Raw genomic sequence first — 16,894 nt, forward strand, 5'->3', positions numbered from 1 at the left:
GACGTCATCGTGTGGAGTGCCACAAGACAAGAGCACGATCAGAGGTTACGAGGGGTACTAGAAGCAGCACAGAAAGCTGGTCTAATTTTTAATGCAGACAAGTGCAGCATTGGCGTGCGCAAGATTTTTTTTCTTGGCAACGTTATTGTGGCAGACGGCATACGCTCAAATCCTACCCTGGTCAGTTCACTGTTAAGTATGCCACCGCCGACTGACAAGCAAGCAGTGCAGCGCATGCTCGGTGTCGTAAACTATTTGTCGAAGTTCCTGCCATCAATTACAGACCGAACGAAACTGCTTCGCGACTTGGTAAAGAAAGACCGTATCTTTGAGTGGACGGAAAACCACGCAGAAGAATGGAAAATGATTTGTGACAGTCTGAGCAAAGATCCTGTGCTGGCGATTTTCGATCCTAAACATTACGAAGATAACATCCGATGCTTCGCAAAATGGAATAGGCTCGGCTCTCTGGCAGCTTCATGAGGGTTCTTGGAAGCCCATCGCTTATGCCTCACGCGTCTTAACCGAAGCGCAACGTAGATATTCCCAGATAGAAAAAGAGGCTATGGCTGTTGTCTTCGGGTGCGAAAAGTTTCACCATTTTGCGTACGGACATAACGTTGTCCTCGAGACAGACCCTTAATAGCTATCTCGGAGAAGCCGATAGGAGAAATGCCGCCCAGACTGCAGAGATTTTTTCTTCGTTTGCTTAGATACCACTACAAACTCCAATTTGTTCCAGGAAAACGCTTGGTGGTCGCTGACATGCTGTCTAAAGCGTCCGTCGAAAACCCAGAAGCAAACATCGACGATGACGTGGAAGTTCACGCGGTAAGTGTTTTGTCATCACTTGTCAGCGAGGAAACATTGAAGCGCTTGGCAGAAGAAACTAGCAAGGACGACTACTTGAGTCAAGTCATTCATTGCTTGGAAAGTAGTCGTCCAGTCCGTGGGACACTAAAATCCTTCGAAAGTGAATTGGTTGTCTTGAGTGGTGTGTTGCTTAAGGGGTGCAAGGTGGTGATACCGTCAAGCATTCGCCCTGAGCTACTTCGAAGAATTCACGAAGGCCACTTGGGAATAAATGAATGCAAATCTCGAGCACGTAAGCTGCTGTTTTGGCCTGGTCTCAATGCTGACATTGAAGCACACATCATTTAAACACATTACGTCCAGCCCGCGGTTTCCTCGCTCGAATGGCCTCGCAGAAAAAGGCGTTCAAATAGTAAAGCGAATTTTAAAGAAGACGTCGGAGATGAACGTTGATTTGTGGCTTGGATTGCTCGCTTACAGGAACAGTCCGCTAGAAGACGGTCAGTCGCCTGGAGAGTTGCTTCAGGGCAGACGACTTCGCACAACTCTCCCAAACTTCAACGAAGCTCACAGTTGGTAAAGAAACATGAACAGTACCGAAACCCAAGACGCAGTCTTGCACCGCTACAAGAAGGCCAGGTTGTCAGAGTACGAGGAGACTCGTGGTCACCGAAAGCAAAGATTCTTAATGCAACTGCCCAACAGAGGTCGCACCAGGTCGCCACCGAAGACGGCGTCGTTTTGCGACGCAACCGACAACATCTCATGTCTACGGCTGAGCCTTTCAGCATTGCGCCTAGTGATGACCACATACCAGACGACAGCTGCGAGAACGGGTCCCCTTGCCAGGTCCAACCAAACAACGAAACTGCTCCCGCCATTACACCACCGACACGAGAACCAAGAAGTTCCCAGCGCGAAAGAAGACAACCACAGTGGTTGAGATATGACGACAATTTCGTGCAAGTTCTGTGAGCTATAAACCTTCTGAACTGCGTACGCAAACTTTAATCGGTGACGGTGCTGTGTATTCTTCTGAGCGCATTTGTTCGTTAAAACGTTAAAATTGTTTAGTTTCCTTCCAAGAAAGGAAGATGTATCAGGTAGATAAGCCGAAATGATAGGTGCCTGCGTGTAGCATCTTCGGCGCATGCTCGCCACTTGTGTGCTCTTTCCTGTACTGGGTATAAAACGAGCACGAATAAATGCTGGGGTGTCTTCGTTTGCTGAGAACTGGTCCAGGCTGTTACTCTGTCGATACTACAAACGCCCCTGATACACCTGCTGCAGTAACGGTGATGGGCTCGCTTGGATATTACTCCAGTTCACTCAATCGGACTGCAGAATGCTGCTACAAATAACAGCTTTACTAAAGGGACCATGCAAAGGCAATTTTCAGCCCATGTTCAATGTTTTTTGTGTCAGCAGTGGTGAAGTAGTTCTTTTTTTAATCTGCGTTATGCCTGCACCTAGTAATTCACTTGTGCATGTGGTTTGGGCCGGTGACTTAAACCATGTTATAAAACAATGTTGCATATTGTACTGATTGTACATCAAGTCAAAACATTATTACTCTGTATTAATAAGAACTCATTAAACAATGCGGAAAGGATATTCCTGCGATCTCTACATCCTTTCAAGAGAGTCTCCAGCTCTGTGGAGTAAACTTATTTGACTTCTACACATTTATTCACAGTGTACCGTAATTCATGTACAAAGGGACTGTGTACATACTGAGTGAGATTGCAACATTTAAGTTATGTAACATTGCCAGTATTTCGCTGCAGCAGTGAAGTCTTCTCCTCATCGACAAGTTCGACAACTAATCATTCATAAAAACAATTGCAGTATCTAGGTTCGTGTGAAGCATTTTTGTGCTCTATTTAACCAAGAACAATTAAGTTACTGTACGATGCTCTCATGCAAATATCAGTGCATTATTTGTGTGCAAAAAAGAAACTTTGTTACTAATTATAAGCAGCAGACAGCTATATTACCATATTCTGGATATACACTTAGTTGTGCAGATTTACTGTCTATCTGCCAGTTGACAACTGCTATATTAAATTATATATATTATTCATTATTATTACTATAATATTCTTATATTACCTTATAATATTATTACTAATTATTATCATATTATAAATTATATTATATTTGCCTAAGTTTAAAGGAAACACAATATGAAAAGGATATAGTAATTTATGCCTATCACACCGGAATATATATGTACCATTTTGCCTACACCATTGGCAGATTGAGGTGGAGGGCCCTGGAAATATTTCTCTTCCCCCGAGCCATGTTGGCTATAATTCTGACTCGTATGACTTTGTATCTGTTGCGTAGAAAATCTCTCTCGCCCAGTTTCCCTCCTGTTCTCCTTTTGGAGGATGTTATCTCTTGATGTTCTCCTTGTTGTTCCACTCTTGGCTCACATCGTTTCATGATCGAGGCATGTAAGGCATCAGTTCCTTATGCGATGCAGCTCTGACATCATGCATACCATACAGAATTGTACGGCGTGAATGAGGAAGAGAGACACGAGGAACCCTGCGAGACTTATCATGAAATAGCCCATAGGTATCGCTTGAGGCGTCGCGCGGTCCCACCACCGGCCAAGCAACTCGATAAAACGCAAGCGGTCGCGTTTCGGTGACTTCAGACAAACACATACCCACGCCCAGAGTAGATTAACAAAATAACAGGGGGCAAGGAAAGCGACCAATGTAGGCTCTGTTCAGGAACAGGAACACTCACACACATAATGTGGGAATGCACCTCGCTCCCGTTTTCTCATCCTCCCGTCAGCAGCGAGACTGACTGGACAGCCTGGCTCAGTTCCGGGGACGTCGACCGACATCTTGAACTGGTGGACTGGGCGGAGAAGGCCAAGCAGGCCCAGGGCCTTACTTGAGCCCAATCCCTCAACCACGTCCCCCTTTACCCTTCCCCGTTTCAGTAAAGTTTATTACCACCACCACCATGAGCCTGAGCCCATGCTTAACCATTCTTCTGATCAACTGTTAATCTTCAGACTAATATCTTTTCCTCTTGCATGACAGTTATCTCTGATGTATTGTTGCTGCTCCTCTCATGTCTGTATACCAATAAAAATATCTTAGTCAATTTCTTCTTGAACATTGAGTGCAATCTTTGTCAACTTAAGTATGTGTCGGATGTTAATTTTTTAAGACCTGTCTTCACAATCTACATCTGCCTCATCCACCTTAGCATCCTCAATTCAGTCACTTCTCCATCCTGACTTCTAGGTGACTTTACTAAAATTGTTTAGGTTCCATACAGTATTGCTGGTCATGTACTGTCTTATAAGTTTATTAAACAGTAAAAATCTTTCAACATGGCTGGGACCTGTGTAGCTTAAGTACCATAATGCATCTTTTCAGTTCTTTAAAACTATGTCAATTCTGCTGATTCTGTGGGCTGTCCAATTTTTCCATGTTGGCGTTTTCAGTTATCATTGAACCAAGGTATCCATCTTCTCTGTGGTTTACCCTCTAGGCTTCCCTTTCATCTGCTCTGAGAAATTGGCATGCGGCTACCAGATGTGAGCAGCCTGCCTCACAACACATGCACATGCTCAGCTACTTTTGCCTAACCTTTGCGCTAGATGTCAATCAGCGTGGGCAAAGTAGTGAGAATGGGGAATTATGAAATTAAGGCAGAGGTGCGAGCATTAAGGGAAGTCATACTTATGAGGCAAGTACATGTGAAGAAAACTATTCATAAATGTTGGTAATTTGCAGTTCGTGTTTATTGGTCTATTAAACTGTCCCTAGCTATTTCAGTTATCATGTGCTGCTATTTTTAGTAGCAATATGTTTTTCTTAAGTGCTGCCACACTTAGTACTAGAAGTTTTAGAACCTATATTTCTTATCCACTTGATTCATTCATACGTACAAGCAGCAGTCTTCTCACTTTACATCAGCTATTTAATGCAATGCCCAGATATGTTCTCAGTCTACTTCAGTGGGAGTCACTAACACAGTGAATGATGATGAATCATGTGTGTTCTTAGAAAGTGCCTTCTTGTTATGTAGCTGCAAGTTAAGGTAAGAGATGCTTTGGAAAGCATGTTACGTGGCTTACATGAGAATTATTTTATGCCAGAAAGCACACGAATATTTCTGTTTATTTCTTGTATTTTCCTTCCTTAATTACTTTCTTGGTTCAGCGTATATATATGAAGCAAGAGATGCTGGCTTGTTCTTTCTTTGCGTTAGCAGATTATATTAATCATATAATAGCACATTTTACATAATTGAGCCCACTAAATGTCACTTGGCGAGCATAACATGCACTTGTCTCTTTGAATATCCCAGCTTAATGTTTTAGTGTGTGCAGTTTGGACGTGATTCTTGAGAAGCACTACATCTGCTACAAGTATATGAGGTATAACTACTTAGCACAGCAGGAAGATCCAAGGAGTTGCAGACTGGTACTTACCACACAATGCAAATCTAATCATGCCTCAGGATCTTTTGTTTTTTTATTCGCTTGGTTTGCCGCAGGGCATGACTTCAGTATGCTTCAGGATTTTAGAGGTGGATGTCGAGTACATATAAGTGGTTGGGGTGGCTTCGGCATGAGCACTGGTAAAGGAAGTCTTATTTGCAGTAAGTAAAACTCTTGCTTGGGCTAGCTGGTTCATGCTTGAAGTAGTAAAGGCAAGGCGATAAGGCGATAAGGAGGGCGGCTTTGCTGTTATGCCGACTGGTGTTTTTCGTGAGAAGGCCTTCGTTGCTATGAAGAAGAACTTCAAACAAGTGGCGTTCAAGGTTCGGAGGCAAAAAGGTCTGGCTCTTCAACTTTTGGGAGAAATCAATTTAGAAAACCTGCACAAGATGGCAAAGGATGAAAAAGGAAGGCTTCTTGAGATCTTCTTCACTGTGAAGACACAAGCCTGGATGTCCGCTGCGCACCATTGTTTCAGAAAGGTGAACATGGCAACGCATTGTAAGCCGATACCTTCAGACACATCTAGGAAACGTGGTGAGCGACGACCCTTTTCTGGTGCGTAGTTCTCTGGAAGTGCTGAAGGATCTGGACAACTTGCCGCCTCGTGAATACAACGCGTTCTCCATTGACATTGAAGATCTCTTCTATTCGGTCCCTCTTAGCGGCGGTAAGGAACAAGATCCAATCAACTGGTGAAGTCCGCTTCCAGAATGCTGCAGGTGTAAGCGCGGACAATTTTCATTTCCTTATTAGAGTTCTACCTGAACTCAACCGCCATTTTGTTTGAAGGCAAGTTTTATGTGCAGAAGAAAGGGATATGCATCGGTTCTTCTGTAGCTCCTGTCATTTGCGATATCTTCCTATCTGTTGTAGGAGCTGAGATCAGTAATATTCTTCGCGATCCTCATGTAGTGTCCATTTACAAATATGTTGATGATTTCTTTGTCATTTTGAAGGACGTCCCTGAGCCCGAATTAGTTTCTACCGTTGAGAGAACCATGACTATCTTCTCGAACCACAGTCAGGGTCTCAGGTTGACCAAGGAAGTTCCGAGCAGTGGTCAACTCCTGTTTTTGGATATCAGGCTAGTGTTTCCAAAGGAAGGCATCTGTTGGATGTACAATCCGCGTTCTTTGAAAGGCCTGCTACCGTTTGAGAGTGCCCATTCCAAGATTGTAAAGCGTGCAATTGCTACCAATTCTTTGCAACTGGCTTTAACTAAGTCCATTTGGTGTTAAGTAGCTTTAGCGCTCAAGTGCAACGACTACAACACGCAGGCTTCCCGCCATGTCTGATTTGAGCTGTCTGTGAAACGATGCTCCAAAAACTAAAGCACCCGCCTCTTATCAGGGAGCCAGTTTCGCACAGTTCAGTAGCGGTAATTCTGTACCTTCATAAGGTATCGCACAACATTAAGAAAGTGGCGAGTAGGCATAACGCTCAGGTTGTCTTCTAGGCGCATTGCAAGTTGTCTAAGGTTTGTGCCATGAGCCGAGAGAAACGCCCAGCTTGTTCAATTCAGCATCAGAAGAAGTTCACTGAATGCAGGGCACGTGTCGTCTACCAAATCCCTCTAAGCTGTGGTCGCAGCTATATGGGACAAACAGGTCGATGTTTCAATGAGCGGGCAATGGAACATTGTCGTAATCTGCGCCACAATGAAGGGAGTTTCATTGCAGAGCATTGCAGAGACTGCACTAATTAGCGCCCTCAGTTTGACAAAACTAAATTTTTGAAGTTTGGAAAAGACAGGTTCGAGCGGGAAACCGTGGAAGCCTATTTCATCAATAAAGAGGGAAACGCATGCGCATGCGTCATTGTGCTTAGTGACAAGGAGACGACTTTTTTAGTAGGTGTCATTTAGGCCTCATGTTAGAGTGATTTCGTTTGGTTTTTCCGTCGGTCTTCCTTTTATTTAACTAGTTTTTATTTTGTTGACGATTTTCTAGTGGCTCTTAAGGTTTTGTTGCATTTTTTTGACGCAGACGCTGTTCTTTAGACCTTTATCGTTCAACTATTTTGTCCATTTCATTGTTCGTCACGTGGTTCATTTTCCGCGTGGTCACATGTTTTATCAATTTTTTAGGTGAGTGACTATTAGAGATCTTAGTCTTGACGCAGACGCTGTACTTAGACGCCTTTTTCATGTTTTTTCCGTGTTATTCGGTGGTCATTATTCACATAGTCGTGCGAGTTTTATCACTGACTGGGCCTTAGGCGTTTGAAGTGTGTTATGTTATGGATAGTTTGATAGTGAAGCGTAGATGGTACTTTCTATGTCTGGTTTTTGTCCCCGTTGGCAGCGGTGACGTAGAGTGCAGCGGTAGCGTAGAGGTAGAACACCCGCCTCGCGTGCAAGAGGTCCGTGGTTCGAATCCCGGTGCCGCGCAATTTTCCACCGGATTAAAAAAAAATCCACGTGTTGATAAAATTGCATAAACAGGCCTGGAGTGTGGCCTGATCCCGGTGACCAGAACCGGCAACGCACTCCCTCACCAGAGCAGGATTGGCCACCCTGGTGCAGTACTTGGCCACAACCTCCTATATGAACACAACAATCAAACCCCGGCCCCCTCAGTCCCCAGCAGCTGCGAAGCAACTGACCACGGCGGCGGTCAGACCTGCGACGCTGCAGAGGGTGCTACATGACCGGGGTAGTTGGAGAAATATGGGAGAGACCTTTGCCCTGCAGTGGGCGTAACCAGGCTGATAATGATGATGATGCCTTGGAAAAGACTATACTAGATCAATTGCCTCCCGTGCTGATCCACGTGTGGTTCTTGTTTGCTCATTCGTTATTATGAGCCAGATATGATTCCTGAGTGCTCGATAGATCGCTGCTTTTTACTTCTAAAGTTTCGTGCGTGACTCGGCGTGAATAACCTACATAAGGCAGGCTTGTTGCGGAAATAAACTTAGTTGTGAGTGGCGCCGGTCCTGTCGTTTGTGTTCTTAAAAAAAATGAGTCCTGGTCTTTTGCGCCTTTCCTTTACTACTTCAATTATGAATATTTGAACTTTTGAATATGAATCGAATATTACATGCTAACTATTCAGATTCTAAAATATTTACTATTTAGCCTTTTTTTACTACGTAAAACTAGCCAAATATATTGCAATAACCGAATGTTAAGGTTGTTACTATTGTCCGTCTGCTAAAAAAGTATCACAAATTATCACATGTGAAGCAACATATGTTTTCCAAGCAATGCAGAAACAAAATGGGTAACCCAAGCTTTGTTTTTGGTTTCATGGTGGAAGGCTACATGACAACCCCTGATTTTTGCCTATCTATTATTTAAATTTATTAGCAGTCTAGTCATGTAAATTTTTTATAACCAGTGATCTTTTTCATGTTACATGTCCTTTTACATGTCTTTATAGCAAACAAGTCCTTCAGCAGCTTTGTTTTCCATTTTCACCACTTCTGATTTTTTTTTTGGCAACCATTTATTTAGGATTTTTTTACAGCTAGTGGGGCTGGCGGCACCGCAGTGAACATGTCGGGTAACGCTTTCGTCTTCCTGATGGAGGCGCTCGGCCTCCTGCTTTCCTGCGACTGTTTTGGGAGCGGCATCCGGACACACAACCGCACCGCATCAGCACTGACTGCTCCACCGAATGCCGAGTGCTGCAAAGCACCACTGGCCGAGCTGGGTTGCGACGCCGTTCTTGGACAGCTGGACCGACTGGCCTACGCCCCCTTCAGAAGCGTATCGGCCACCCCAGCGCTATCGACACCATTCACCTATAAACAGCGCGACGCGCCTGACAGCGGCATTGGGCATGGAGGCACCGCAGTGAACATGTCGAGTAACCCTTTCGTCTTCCTGATACAGGTGAGAAAACATTTTGGCAAATGTCACAAAAGTAACGACATCTTTCTTGTGGTGCTGCCGTGCCCAGGCAAAGTGTGTGAAACTGTGTGTAATTGTATAACGTCCTTGAGGTACTTACTGATGCTTGCTGGGGATGTAGAAAGTAACCCCGGCCCTACCAATCAAGAAGTCTTGACCGAAATTCGCAGGGTGGCTGCTGACATGACTGATCTGAAGAATGACAAAAAAGCTTTAACTGAATCTCTGGAAGCCATCCATGTGAAGTTAGTCCTTGTCAAACCTCGAGGGCAGAATAGCAGGCGTTGAGGATAAAATAGCGACACTTGAAAATACCATTAGTAGTCTTGCACTCCAGGTTGATGATATCGAAAATAGAAGCAGAAGATCAAACTTAATCTTTTATGGCATTCCGGAAGTAGAAAATGAGAAACCTGACGATCTCAAAAGAACAATCTCTGATAAGATCATCAAGGGTACCATCGGTGTCACGGTCTCGAGAATCGAGAGAATGCACCGCCTAGGTACTAAAGCAGAAAATAAAACGCGACCTGTTATCCTCAAGTTGCAATGTTCCGAGGACAAGGCGAACATATTAAAAAACTGTTCCAAGCTAAAGAATTCCAACATATCTGTGGGTGAAGATTTTTCTATCCGTGTGCGTAACATCCGAAAAGAACTTTGGAACAGCAGCAAGAGCAACCGAGATAGGGGCGAAAAAGTTACACTTGTGTACGACAAGATTAAAATCAATGGACAGGTTTACCTCTGGGACGAACATAAAGGAGCCCGAGTGCCCGTGGGAGAGAAACCTGCCGTCCCAAAGAAAAAAAACTGACTAAACATGAAACGCCCTCCAGCCTAGTGATAGTGAACATAAATGCCCGAAGAGTTGTGAACAAAAGCACAGAACTTGAGGCATTTATTATAGAACATAGACCAGATATTTTAACAATAACCGAAACATGGCTTTCTCCTGATGTTTCAAGCAGCGATATCTTCCCTCCGGGTTATACTGTCATGCGCAAAGATAGGTCCTCTCGCGGTGGTGGCGTAGCAATTTTGATAAGGGAAAATATTTACGTCACACCTATGCCTGAAATGGTTGATGCTGCAGCACTTTGGTGCAAAATCATGACACATCGATCCTCCCTTTTTATAGGCACCATGTACCGGCCCCCTAATACTTCCTATGATATGCTACACGTGCTAGCAAATTATATGGAAAATCATTTTACACATACTACAAAGCTAATCCTTACGGGGGATTTCAACCTTGCTAGTATTGCATGGGACTCCCTTGATAACATAACTGATACAACTCACGCAGAGGTACTGCTTGATCTTTGTTTTAAGCTTGGCCTTAGACAAATCATACGAGAGCCAACACGTCTTACTGCGAAAAGCAGGAATGTACTCGATTTGACGTTTGTGAGTGATGCTATCGCAGAAGACAGTGTTTCATGGGAAGTTGTCGACGGCATATCGGACCACAAAGCTACTATATGTTGCTTACTGTTAGGCGCACCTCCGCCTACCCAAAAAGGGAGTACACGAATTTTCGACTGGGCGAATGCCGACGAAGTCAGCGTTCTTGATTATCTAGATCACTCTTACTCCACTTTTACAACGTTCTCGAATGATCATACAGTTTCAGTGAATGGATTATGGTCAACATTAGAAAGAATCATTCAGCACTGTTTATCAAAATATATTCCCACAGAGATCAAACCAGTACGTAGGACAAACCCTTGGATAACAAGAAACATAATACAACTAAAGCGAAAAATTGCCAGATTAAGGAAACTAAGAAATAAACTACCGCTACCAGGCTACACTATTAAAATACGCGAAAACTCCCTGGCACTAAAGTCAGCCGTAAAAAAGGCAAAAGATGAATACATGAATGTCACCTTAAGTAATTTTATCAAAACATCTCCGTCTAAGTTTTGGCGATACCTTAATTCAACGTCACGTCAGACCAGTAATTCATCACCAACTGAAGCTATGGCAAAGGCTACAGAGTTCAATGAATACTTTCTTTCAGTATTTACACAAGGCAACAGTAGACAACCCAACCTTCAATCCCTTCCTTGCTACTCAGCAAAACTAGACGACTTAATCTTAACCGAGTCGGGAATTTTTTCCCTCTTACTTGAAATTGACCCAAAAAAATCCTGTGGTCCTGACAACATACCAAATGCATTTTTGAAGCGCTACGCGGAATGGATGTCCAAGTTCCTACTGATTATTTTTTTTAAATCATTGAAAATGGGCGAGGTTCCAGTGAAATGGAAAACTGCTAAGGTTATCACTATATATAAATCGAGTGACCCAACCAGCACAGCAAATTACCGACCAATCTCGCTTACTTGTACGGCCGGCAAAATCCTTGAACATATAATCCTAAAACACATAGTGTCATTCGTATAAAAAAATAATTTAATTGTCCCTAATCAGCTTGGTTTTAGAAAAGGATTGTCTACGACTACTCAATTGATTGAGACAATCCACGACTTAGCGATTACATTGGACAAATGCAGTCAAACCGACATGATATTCCTAGATCTATCTAAAGCATTCGATCGAGTTTCCCATCCGAAGTTGCTTCAAAAGCTTATCCACTACCTCGGTGACAACAGCATCACCAAGTGGATAAAAAGTTATCTTACAGGTCGACGTCAATATGTATGTTTCAAAGACTACTCTTCGGATTTCAGCGATGTGCCATCTGGCGTCCCACAAGGAGCCGTTTCAGCTCCTATCTTCTTTCTTCTGTTTATCATTGATTTACACATTAATACTAACGCCACAGTAAGAATGTTTGCGGATGACTGTGTTATCTACAAGGAAATAACCTGTCGCGATGATCAGATAACCTTAAACAGTGCACTTGAAAATATAACACAATGGTGCCAAACGTGGCAGATGGTGATTAACACAGAGAAAACAGTTTGTATGACTGTAACGAATAAAATAGCGCCCATGAACTACCCGTATTATTTACAAGGACAGATGTTAAAGAAAGTAGAAGAGTATAAATATTTAGGCGTCATAATTTCATCAGATCTTAAATGGGACAAGCAGGTAACATATATTGTTAGTAAATCACTGGCAGTTCTATACTCGTTAAAACGCTCGCTTAGATCCGCATCAATGGATACTAAACGCTTAGCATACCTGTCACTAGTTCGCTCTATACTGGAATATGGAATAGTATGTTGGTTTCCCTTCCGTAAGTAGTACATAGCAAAATTGGAGAGCGTACAAAGGAAAGCGATTAGATTTATTTTTAATAAGTATCGCCGTCTTGACTCCCCCACAGAACTATTAAGGCGAGCTGAACTTCCCATTATACAAAATCGAGCTCGACTACTTCGTCTTAAGTTTCTTTTCCTTCTCCTTAACGGTAGTACGAAAATCAATGCGAGTGACTACTTGCTACAGACAGATACACGTAGTTCTCGAACAAAACACACCAAGCACTTAACAGAATACAGATTTCACAATGACATATTCAGGTACTCCTTTTTCCCGCGTGCAATCCGTGAATGGAACATGTTGCCTGATGACGTTGTCACCTGTACATCACTCGAAACTTTTATCGCCAAGTTATCAAACTATGCTCTGTAGCTACGATCTGCACATAAGTGAGCTGCGTCGTACAATGGCATTCCAATTCACTTAGCAGTGTCTTGTATTCTGCCGTGACATAAACACCTGCTGAATCGTGTCTTTTGCGCATTGCGCATTCAAAATATTTACAGTTTCTTTCCTTGTTCTTCTGTGTGCTAAACCTTCCTGCATAGCGTTTACTACCATTTTTCCCCGCTCCTGTTATAGAAATTGTCTAATGATTAAAGAGTGCATATGTACTGCCTTGTTCACCCAAACTTATCTATGTCCGCGCCTACTTGAACTGTGTTCTCTTGAAGATGTATCTTACCCCTTTCCTGCAACAGCCTCATATGTGAGGCTAGCAGTATGTTCAAATAAATAAATAAATAATAGTCATACAGCAGCTGTTCATTCTTAGAAATCTTGTTTGCCACCAGGCTCTAAAGATCTTGAGAGGCTGTTTATGCAGTTTTGGAATGACAAATAGTAAACTTGTACTATTTAAAAACAATACTAATCTTCTCTGATATCTGGCTTTCTTTTATTAGTCAATACAAGCATGGCGCTTAATTCTAAGATAAATATGCCTGCTGTAGCTGTATGCATCAGTGTTCGACTATTCGATACCTACTATTCCTATTAGAAAAATGTGATATTTGCCAACCTCCAATTATTTGCATTGAAGTAGTGATGAGTTTGACAGCAGCCCATCTAGTCTGGTCAAAAGAGGCGTAATAAGTAGTTTAAAATTGGAAGCCAACCACAAAAATGAAAAATAAGAGCCGATTCAACTGGAGCTTTCTTCACAATGTTTGTGAACAACACTCTCATGTGAGAGCTGAAACATCTCATATTTATTTTTTTTTGTTTGCGTCCAATCTTCATCTAATTATTATTATTTGAATTCATCTAGCCCTAGAGAGGTGGCAATATATTTGGAGTAGTACTCTTTGCATTTTATTTCCATTGCTGAATTTTTCTTAAAGTAACTTCATGCAGCATGCAAGTACAACTCGAATATTTTCATTCTTTCAAGGACGTCACAACTAGTGAAAGGTATTCTGCACTAACATAATTATTTTGAGATTTCCAGTAAATACGTAGTCCACATCAACAGTACCTAAATAATTTGGCCTAAGCGTTACTCATCAACCATGTAGGCTTCATCAAATTCTTACGTCACTTGGTCTTGGGAAACTTGTGAGCTAACAAGTTTGAGCATGCAGCCACTTCCCTCGATATTTGTTTTGATGAAGGCTTGCCCTTTGGTGCTGCTCTGGATGCACCCTCGTTTCCTGTGATTACCCCTACGGGCTTCAAGGCGCACTCCCTTAGGAAAACTATTCATGCTCAAACCTGGTTCTTTCACACATTTACTGACTAAGACAGACATCGAAAGCAAAGATGGCATAGCAGGCATGTTGGTTACAGAAGTAGTCTATTAAATAGCTCTGTAAATATTCACCTAGTGGACATGTCCATATCGTCTTCTGCTGAAGTGCTAATTAGCTGAGGGATCCTGTCTCCCTTCTCATGCATACCCCAACCCAGCTAATCAGAACTAGGTGGACATGGAATGCACCCCCTGTGCTCTGTCCTATCTTTCCACCCTTCTCCGTGTATTTTACTCAGTAAACTACTGGTTCAGCATGTTGGTCACCTTAATCAATCTTCCAATAGCTCAGCACTTAAAAGGTGTACTATACAAATAAGGCACTGTAAACCCATGCAGTTAGGTTGGCGATTGCCGCTGTTATGCACCATACAGCCTCAAGCAAGCTTCACCGTAGCTTTTCAATTTAATTTTACTGAACTTTGAATGTAAGGAAGGCAGAATATAAAAACAGACTAGCATTTTTCTAATGTGCTTCACCCCCTCTGCTTTCTTGTGTTACAACAATCAGTATATTCAACCTAAATGAAGTAAAAAGAAAAGGAAATTGAGACACTAATTTCCTTTCACTGTCTCTTTTTTAAAGGTATAGCAAGATTTTTTAATTGCATTACGAGTTGTTACGTATGTTTCCATCTTAACGTCAATTTCTCATGCTCCAAATAGAACTACAACTGTTCCCTCATCCACAGATCATCATCATCATCATCATCACCATCATCAGCCTGGTTACGCCCACTGCAGGGCAAAGGCTTCTCCCACACTTCTCCAACAACCCGGGTCATGTACTAATTGTGGCCATGTCGTCCCTGCAAACTTCTTGATGTCATCCGCCCACCTAACTTTCTGCCGCCCCTTACTATGCTTCACTTCCCTTGGAATCCAGTCCGTAACCCTTAATGACCATCGGTTATCTTCCCTCCTCATTACATGTCCTGCCCATGCCCATTTCTTTTTCTTGATTTCAACTATGATGTCATTAACTCGCGTTTGTTCGCTCACCCAATCTGCTCTTTTCTTATCCCTTAACGTTACACCTATCATTATTCTCTCCATAGCTCGTTGCGTCGTCCTCAATTTGAGTAGAACCCTTTTCGTAAGCCTCCAGGTTTCTGCCCCGTAGGTGAGTACTGGTAAGACACAGCTATTATACACTTTTCTCTTGAGGGATAATGGCAACCTGCTGTTCATGATCTGAGAATGCCTGCCAAACGCACCCCAGCCCATTCTTATTCTTCTGATTATTTCCGTCTCATGATCCGGATACGCCGTCACTACCTGCCCTAAGTAGATGTATTCCCCTACCACTTCCAGTGCCTCGCTACCTATTGTAAATTGCTGTTCTCTTCCGAGACTGTTAAACATTAGTTTTCGACAGATTAATTTTTAGACCCACTCTTCTGTTTGCCTCTCCAGGTCAGTGAGCATGCATTGCAATTGGTCCCCTGAGTTACTAAGCAAGGCAATATCATCAGCGAATCGCAAGTTGCTAAGGTATTCTCCATCAACTTTTATCCCCAATTCTTCCCACTCCAGGCCTCTGAATACCTCCTGTAAACATGCTGTGAATAGCTTTGGAGATATCGTATCTCCCTGTCTGACGCCTTTCTTTATAGGGATTTTGTTGCTTTCTTTGTGGAGGACTACGGTGGCTGTGGAGCCGCTATAGATATCTTCCAGTATTTTTACATATGGCTCATCTACACCCTGATTCCATAATGCCTCCATGACTGCTGAGGTTTCGACAGAATCAAACGCTTTCTCGTAATCAATGAAAACTATATATAAGGGTTGGCTATATTCCGCACATTTCTCTATCACCTGATTGATAGTGTGAATATGGTCTATTCTTGAGTAGCCTTTACGGAATCCTGCCTGGTCCTTTGCTTGACAGAAGTCTAAGGTGTTCCTGATTCTATTTGCGATTACCTTAGTAAATAGTTTGTAGGCAACTGACAGTAAGCTGATCGGTCTATAATTTTTCAAGTCTTTGGCGTCCACTTTCTTATGGATTAGGATTATGTTAGCGTTCTTCCAAGATTCCGATATGCTCGAGGTCATGAGGCATTGCGTATACAGGGTAGCCAGTTTTTCTAGAACAATCTGCCCACCATTCTTCAACAAATCTGCTGTTACCTGATCCTCCCCAACTGCCTTCCCCCTTTGCATAGCTTCCAAGGCTTTCTTTACATCTTCCGGCATTACTTCATCATCAGCATCATCGTCAGCCTGATTACGCCCACTGCAGGGCAAAGGCCTCTCCCATACTTCTCCAACAACCCGGTCATGTACTAATTGTGGCCATGTTGACCCTCCAAACTTCCTAATCTCATCTGCCCACCTAACTTTCTGTCGCCCCCTGCTACGCTTCCCTTGCCTCGGAATCCAGTCCGTAACCCTTAATGACCATCGGTTATCTTCCCTCCTCATTACATGTCCTGCCCATGCCCATTTCTTTTTCTTGATTTCAACTAAGATGCCATTAACGCGCGTTTGTTTCCTCACCCAATCTGCTCTCTTCTTATCTCTTAATGTTACACCTATCATTCTTCTTTCCATAGCTCGTTGCGTCGTCCTCAATTTAAGTAGAAGCCTTTTCGTAAGCCTCCAGGTTTCTGCCCCGTATGTGAGTACTGGTAAGACACAGCTGTTATACACTTTTCTTTTGAGGGATAATGGCAACCTGCTGTTCATGATCTGTGAATGCCTGCCAAACGCACCCCAGCCCATTCTTATTCTTCTGATTATTTCACTC

The sequence above is a fragment of the Dermacentor andersoni genome, chromosome 4 (assembly GCF_023375885.2).
Source record: "Dermacentor andersoni chromosome 4, qqDerAnde1_hic_scaffold, whole genome shotgun sequence".
Lineage (NCBI taxonomy): Eukaryota > Metazoa > Arthropoda > Arachnida > Ixodida > Ixodidae > Dermacentor > Dermacentor andersoni.